The sequence below is a fragment of the Lathyrus oleraceus genome, chromosome 3 (genome assembly GCF_024323335.1).
Source record: "Lathyrus oleraceus cultivar Zhongwan6 chromosome 3, CAAS_Psat_ZW6_1.0, whole genome shotgun sequence".
In the NCBI taxonomy this organism is placed as follows: Eukaryota; Viridiplantae; Streptophyta; class Magnoliopsida; order Fabales; family Fabaceae; genus Lathyrus; species Lathyrus oleraceus.
The window spans coordinates 334,517,562-334,526,443 of record NC_066581.1 but is presented as its reverse complement, the minus strand read 5'-3'; positions in this window follow the sequence as shown (position 1 = coordinate 334,526,443).

Sequence of the window (8,882 nt, the reverse complement as noted above, 5' to 3'; positions counted from 1 at the left end):
GGTTATATAAAAGCCTTCTGCTACTGGATTCATGGTTTCCCTAACCAAGCCTTGCATGTTAAGCCTAAGCATATAACACATAAGCGCTATGTTTCCATTAAGAAGCAACAATGGTATGCTAGGATAGCACACACTGCTCTAAGGGCCTCTACCAGAGAAGACTGGTACTTTGACAGTGGATGCTCAAGACACATGACTGGTATGGAAAATCTACTGGTAGATATTCAACCTCACACTACCAGCTATGTGACCTTTGGTGATGGTGCCAAAGGAAAAATAAAAGGTGTGGGCAAACTGGACTGTTCTGGAGTGCCAAAACTGAATAATATGCTGTTAGTAAGAGGACTAACTGCAAACCTCATTAGCATAAGTCAGCTGTGTGATCAAGGGTTTCATGTTCAGTTTACTAAGAAGATATGCATTGTGACAAATGGTGACAATCATGAAGTTATGAGAGGAACCAGGTCCAAAGATAACTGCTACCTGTGGGAACCTGAAGTCTCAAACTTGTCCACAACATGCTCCTCAGCCAAGGAAGAACAGGATGTGAAGTTGTGGCATAGACGTCTTGGACATCTCCACTTACGGGGAATGAAGAAGATAATATCCAAGGAAGCTGTTAGAGGAATTCCAAAGCTCCTGATTGATGAAGGAAGAGTCTGTGTAGAATGCCAGGTGGGCAAGCAAACCAAGATGTCACATCCAAAGCTGGGACACCCCACAACCTCCAGAGTTCTGGAACTGTTGCACATGGACCTAATGGGACCTATGCAGGTTGAAAGTCTTGGTGGGAAGAAATATGCATACGTGGTGGTGGATGACCATTCCAGATACACGTGGATAAGCTTCATCAGGGAGAAGTCAGATACATTTGATGTCTTCAAAGACCTGTGCATAAGACTTCAAAGGGAAAAGGACAATTGTGTGGTCCGGATTAGAAGTGATCATGGTACGGAGTTCAAGAGTTCCAAGTTTGATGAGTTTTGTGCGTCTGAAGGAATAAGTCATGAGTTCTCCTCACCTATAACTCCTCAGCAGAATGGAATAGTTGAAAGAAAAAATAGAACTATTCAAGAATCTGCCAGAGCAATGATTCATGCAAAGAAGCTCCCCATGCACTTCTGGGCTGAAGCAATGAACACCGCATGCTATGTTCACAACAGAGTCACCTTGAGAAAAGGAACCTCCTTCACTCTATATGAAATATGGAAAGGCAGAAAACCCACTGTGAAGTACTTTCATATCTTTGGAAGTAAATGCTACATTCTCACAGATCGTGAACAGAGAAGGAAGCTAGATCCCAAAAGTGATGAAGGTATATTTTTGGGATACTCCACAAACAGCAGAGCCTACAAAGTGTTCAACTACAGGACCAATGTCCTGATGGAATCCATAAATGTCATTGTGGACGATAAATAGGAAGGAACCGATGTCATGGAGGATGTTGAAACATTCTTTGACAGTTCATCTGACAGTCCAGTCAAGTCTGAAGAAGTACAGGAACCTCCTCCTGAATGTGAAGTAGATGCAACCACCAAAGTGCCATCTATCAGAATTCAGAAAGACCACCCTAAGGATCTTATCATAGGGGATCCCACCAGTGGTGTAACTACCAGGTCAAGAGGAATAAACTCAAATTCCTGCTTTGTATCCAAGGTTGAACCAAAGAATGTGAAGGAAGCCCTGACTGATGAATACTGGATCACTGCCATGCAAGACGAACGTGAGCAGTTCAAAAGGAATGAAGTCTAGGAGCTAGTTCCAAGACCTGAAGGGACCAACATCATTGGTACCAAGTGGATCTACAAAAACAAATCTGATGTGAAAGGAGTAATTACTAGGAATAAAGCAAGACTAGTAGCTCAAGGATACACTCAAGTAGAAGGGGTAGATTTTGATGAGACATTTGCTCCTGTGGTTAGACTTGAGTCCATCAGATTGCTGTTGGGGGTAGCATGCATCCTGAAGTTTAAGCTATTCCAAATGGATGTGAAGAGTGCATTCTTGAATGGCTACCTGAATGAAGAAGTCTATGTGGAACAACCTAAAGGGTTCTGTGATCCTAACCAACCTGAGCATGTATACAAGTTGAGGAAAGCCTTGTATGGGTTGAAACAAGCACCTAGAGCATGGTATGAAAGGTTAACCGAATTTCTGACCTCAAATGGATACAGAAAGGGTGGCATAGATAAAACCTTGTTTGTGAAGGATGAAGAAGGCAAAATCATGATAGCTCAAATCTATGTTGATGATATAGTCTTTGGTGGAATGTCAGAACAAATGGTTCAAAAATTTGTTCACCAGATGCAGTCTGAGTTTGAAATGAGTCTAGTGGGAGAACTGACCTATTTCCTTGGAATGCAAGTAAACCAAATGGAGGACTCTATGTTTCTCTCCCAAAGCAAGTATGCCAAGAACATAGTTAAGAAGTTTGGTATGGATAATGCTAGGCACAAGAGGACTCCTGCTCCCACTCATCTGAAGTTAACCAAAGATGATGGAGGGCCTAGTGTTGATCAATGCCTATATAGAAGCATGATAGGTAGCCTGCTGTACCTAACTGCAAGTAGACCTGACATTTCTTATGCAGTTGGAGTGTGTGCCAGATATCAAGCAGAGCCTAAGGTGAGCCACTTGAATCAAGTCAAATGGATTCTCAAGTACATCAATGGGACATGTGACTATGGGATATTGTACTCACATGGGTCTGAGCCTGTCCTATCTGGGTATTGTGATGCAGACTGGGCTGGGAGTGCTGATGACAGAAAAAGCACATCAGGTGGATGCTTCTTCTTAGGAGACAACCTCATATCTTGGTTCAGCAAGAAGCAGAACTGTGTCTCTCTGTCCACTGCAGAGGCTGAATACATAGCAGCTGGAAGCAGTTGTTCCCAACTGGTTTGGATGAAACAGATGCTCACTGAGTACAATGTCACTCAAAATGTCATGACATTGTTCTGTGATAATCTCAGTGCCATAAATATCTCCAAGAATCCCATCCAACACAGCAGGACCAAACATATTGACATTAGGCACCACTTCATCAAAGAGCTGGTGGAAGACAAGGTGATCACTTTGGAACATGTAGCCACGGAGCTTCAACTGGCTGACATATTTACAAAGGCTCTGGATGCTGCTCAGTTTGAAAACTTAAGGGGCAAACTGGGAATATGTCTCTCTGAGACCTTATAGCAACCACTGATGTTTGGGATAAATTGTTTGATATCTCTGCCTATTAAACAATTTGTACTAGGTTATGATTGGTCACCAGATCATAGCTATGCTACCTGCAACAAGGGTGGTTACAGGAGGGTAAGGAGACACCCTACTGTGAGAAGGCCAATGTATCTGCAGGAGTTCAAGGATGCTGTTCATGCAGGAGTAGTTTTGGATGTCAGAAACAACATCATGGCATCTGATATGGTGGTACCTACTGTAAAGCAAAAGTGGGTGATTACTTGATCAAAGCTGTGAAGCAAGATCAAGTGGATGGTAACATGGTTGAAACTTTGAAGTAAAACCAAGTCTGTAACTCTGTCGTTATTCTCTGGTTATGTTGTTGGCTTTGGCAACATTTTTGACAAAAAGGGGGAGTAACCCCTGAACAAACAGAGTGGGTGTCTCTACAACAGACACTCATGGGTCTCTACAACAGACTCTCAGGACGACAGATTGTGTGTGAAGTTTTTATTTAACTTCCATGTGTGTGAGTGTGCTGCCACTCTGTGTGTATTAGCTAGTATTATTTCCTGCTAGGTGTGTGATTCCGCTGCCATGAACTCTGTTATGGGGATCAAAGTGTTTTAGCCAAAAATTTGCCAAAGGGGGAGTTTGTAGGTGTTTAATTGGCTGCATTATATGGTAAAACACTAGATGGTTACTAATGTCTTGACTGATGTCATGACATGTATGTGTGACTACAGTGTAGTTACTGCAGGACTAGCTAACACAGGATTTATTGAATGTCAAACTGGATGCTGTGACATTCATACCTGTCAACAGATACTAAGGAATAGAACAGCAGGTGTTCTGTTAGAACTTAGTATTTATTTCCAGTCTGGTTATCAAGGAAAGACCAGACCTGGCATAAGGCCTACTGACTGAATGTCAAACTGGATGTTATGACATTCATCATTGACAGCAGCTGCTGAAGATTAGACAGAGTGGTGTTCTGCTATACTTCAGCATGTAACTTAGTTTGTTCTTCAAAAGAATAACAGAACTAACTTAAGGCCAATTGTGTAAATGTTAAGTTGGACACTTTGACATTTATTAATGTAAGCTGTCACTGTAGTATGGTCATTTTGATCATGTACAGGTCAGCAAAATTGTACAGTCTGTTTTCTGGAAAAACAGACTCAACATATGGACCTTGATGTCAAGCTGAATGTCGTGACATTCATGCCTGACAGCATATGCTATATTGTAGGTTGTTCAGTTTTCTGTTTCAGCTTTTTCTCAGGCTATTCTTCAGGAAGTCAACAGCTTAGAGAAAAACCAGGAAATCAACAACCAATCTACATTCAATGAACCTAACAAATAGCCTATTTGTTAGTAACCTAAATGTTGAATTTATGGGAACTTGTGTGACCTTAAATTCAGGAGAATACAGGTGCAAAAGCCCAGGGATACTGCAATATAAAAGGAAGGCGTTCCTTCATTCAGTTTCAGGGATTTTGAGGCGTGAAGATTTTGTGTGTCCATCATACTTCACTGCTGTATTTTTGTGAGTCTTGTATTAGACGTATCTTGTAAGCCAAGCCATTATCAAGTAGATGATAGCTTTGGCATAGGGTGTTCATTGAGTTGTAAGTGTTGTGTCACTCAAAGCTTTTAAGCGTGTGTGCTGTGTATCTTGATTAAAGCTGTGAAGCACAATCAAGAGTTGTTTGAAGTGTGACTTCAACTTGTCTTTAATATTGTTTAAAGATAGTAATCACTGAGGTGATTGAGGGGGAGTGAGTAGGAACTCTGATCTTAGGTTAAGATTGAAATTGCATTGGGTAGGGATTAAGTGATAAGTTGTAAACGGGTGAGTTTAGCTTTGAATTGATACTACTAATAGTGGATTTCCTCCCTGGCTTGGTAGCCCCCAGATGTAGGTCATGTTGGACTGAACTGGGTGAACAATTACTTGTGTTATTTACTGCACTTACTGTTAAGTTCTGCATAATCCCTGTCTGTGCAGAATTGGATGTCATAACAACCAGTGTGACATCCAAAGTCTGATAACTAGAATTTCAGAAATGACGAAGATCTTCTTAAAGACGTTGAGTTCGATTTATTACGAACGTATGATTGTAAGTGCTCCCAATGATTTTACCGAAATGGTAAACATGAGGATGCGGCTAGAAGAAGGAGTCTGTGAAGGACGTTTGTCTAAAGAAGAGGCGTCAGTCAGCAAGAAGTACGGTGGTAATTTCTCTAATAGAAAGGAACGAGAAGCTAATTCAATATCAGTATGAAGGAAGAGGAGGCCTCATGTCAGAAAAATTTCTCAACCCCGTCAACATCAACACTAAGTTTCCTCAGTAATTCCGGTTTTTTCCAACAATTCTAATAATCAATCAGTTCTAATTCAGAAGTAACAACATCAACAACAACCACAACAAAGAACCAACTACAACAACAACAATAATCACCAAAAAAAACATGAGAGGAAAGAGGTCTCCTTTGATCCTATTCCTATGGCGTATGCAGAGTTATACCCATCCTTGGTCCTCAATAATATGATCCAGCCAAGAAACCCTCCACAAATTCCTAAGCCACTACCATGGTGGTTCAAGCTTAATATTCATTGTGCTTTTCACCAGGGAGCCCCTGATCATGATATAGAGAACCGATATCCACTGAAATATGATGTTCAGAAGCTGGTAAAGAGTGATATGGTGTCCTTTAAGGACCGAGCGCCGAACGTAAAAGAAATTTTGTTGCCTCTTCATGGTAACGCATTTGTGAATATGGTGGACGGTTGTCCTGGTGAGTTCAAAATTTATGATGTCCGCTATATGAGAAGACCTCTAGTGGCAATGCATAAAGATATTTGCTTGGTTAGTGATTGTGAACATGACAATGATGGTTGTGTAATATGTAGCGTTAACCCTCGTGGATGTGTAATTGTTAAGAGGGATATCCAAAGGTTGATGGATGAAGGACTTATTCAGATTTCCCAGTCTTGTTAGTTGGGAGATGATGTAAATGTCATTGTTCCGGTGTTCAAAACCTCTGAGCGGGCAGTCATTTAATTTGATAGCAGTAACAACAATAATGTCAATAGATCGGTATCACTATTGGTCATACAGTTAGAGGGTCATGTCCCCTTCTTATCCAATAAAGTTTTGCCATATCAATATAATTCCACTATGATTGAAAAAGGTCAAGATGTTCCTCTACCAGCAAACTCAGTGGTAAATATTGCAAATATAACAAAGGTGACCCGTAGTGGTCGTGTGTTCAGTCCAGTGTTTCCGAAGATTGTAGAAGATACTTCCGTGAGTAAGAAGACAGAGATTCCAGTAGCAAATCTGGTTAGTGCTCCAACGTGTAAGTCTGGTGAGTCCAGTAAATTGAAGACTAACGATGATGATGAGGTGTTAAGGTTAATTAAAAGAAGTGAATTCAATGTTGTAGATCAGCTGCTCTAGACTCCATAGTATTGACAATTTGGATCCTCAACAGATCCTTCTCTATCCCCTAGATGTTTGGTTGATCATCCTTTAGCAGTGCTCTCTCCCCGTAGAGTTTTCCGTGATTTATTGTGTAAGACCTAAATTTTGACCCTAAGATCCCTCATGATATCTCATCATATGCATTAGCTTTTGGATCACACCTTGGCATCCTTCTTACCCCTCATTCATTGGGTTTGCATTGGGAGAGATCACCGAGCATATTTGATTGTATCATACTTTATTTTTCATTATTTACTAACCAAAATACCAAAAATATGTCAATGTATAGTTTGTTGCTTTTGTAGGTAGTGTGTATGCTCATCAATGTTCCATCAAGCTCATATCTAGGGTTTAAGACCCTCAAGGCAAGGAGTTAAATCAAGAGATGGTTCACATTGACTCTAAGCATAATATATGGATCCCCATGGTCTCCACATATCATTTTTATCAAGAAATCATCAAGAGTTTGAAGCTTGTTTGCCTTGGAAACCCTAATTCATTTGGGTATCTTGTGTGACTTCTTCAGCAAGTTTCCTCATCATTTGATCAAATATTTCAAGGGATAATTTATATTACATCATCTTATGCCTATATGATCCTCCATGAGTCCTAAAAGTCAAGAGAATATCAAGCTAGCAAGATGGTTCATGGTGGTTGACCAGAGAAAGTAAACTTGTCAAAATTGGGGTTCCCTAGACCCTATATCCTACAATTTTTGTCATATGGAAATGATTCCAAGAGAAAAGTCACTTAAAATGACATTCCAAACAACTTTCAGGTTGAAGTCAAGAGCTAGTTTTGCTTGGAAAGTCATTTTTTATGGTGAAATGTTATAGGTCATATTGTTATGAGATTGAAATTCTAGTTATCAGAATTTCGATGTCACACGGGTTGTTATGACATCCAATTCTGCACAGACAAGAATTATGCAGAACTTAAAAGTAAGTGCAGTAAATAACACAAGTAATTATTTACCCAATTCAGTCCAACATGACCTACGTCTGGGGGCTACCAAGCCAGGGAGGAAATCCACTATTAGTAGTATTAATTCAAAGCTAAACTCACCCGTTTACAACTCTTCACTTAATCCCTACCCAATGCAATTTCAATCTTACACTAAGATCAGAGTTCCTACTCACTCCCCCTCAATCACCTCAGTGATTACTACCTTTAATCAATATTAAAGACAATTTTGAAGTCACACTTCAAACAACTCTTGATTGTGCTTAACAGCTTTAATCAAGATACACAGCACTCACGCTTAAAAGCTTAGAGTGACACAACACTTACAACTCAATGAACACCCTATACCAAAGCAATCTTCTACGTGATAATAGCTTGGTTTACAAGATATGTCTAATACAAGACTCACAAAAATACAGCAGTGAAGTATGATGGACACACTAAATCTTCACGCCTCAAAATCCCCAGTTCTGAATGAAGGAATGACTTCCTTTTATATTGCAGTACTTGGGCCTTGCACTTGTATTCTCCTGAATTTAAGGTCACCCGAGTTTCCCTAAATTCCACATCTAGGTTATTAACAAATAGGCTATTTGTTAGGTTCATTAAATGTAGCTTGGTTGTTGATTTCCTGGATTTTCTCTCAGCTGTTGAATCTCTGAAGAATAGCCTGAGAAAAAGCTGAAATAGAAAAACTAAACAACCTACAATATAGCATATGCTGTCAGGAATGAATGTCACAACATTCAGCTTGACATCAAGGACCATATGCTAAGTTTGTTTTTTTTCTGAAAATAGACTGTACAAATTTGTTGAACTGTACAGGACCAATCTGTCCATTCTACAGTAACAGCTTACATTAATAAATGTCAAAGCATCCAATTTGACATTTACACACTTAGCCTTCAGTCAGTTCTGTTATCCTTTTGAAGAACAGACTGAGAAACATACTGAAGTGTAGCAGAACACCACTCTGTCTATTGTTCAGTATATGCTGTCAATGATGAATGTCATAACATCCAGTTTGACATTCAGACAGTAGGCCTTATGCCAGATCTGGTATTTCCTTGATAACCAGACTGAAAATAAATACTGAGTTATAACAGAACACTAACTGTTCTATTCCTCAGTATCTGCTGACAGGGATGAATGTCACCACATCCAAATTGACATTCAATAAATCCTGTATTAGCTAATCCTGCAGTAAACTACTCACGTGTGTCATGACATCAGTCAAGACATCAGAGTACA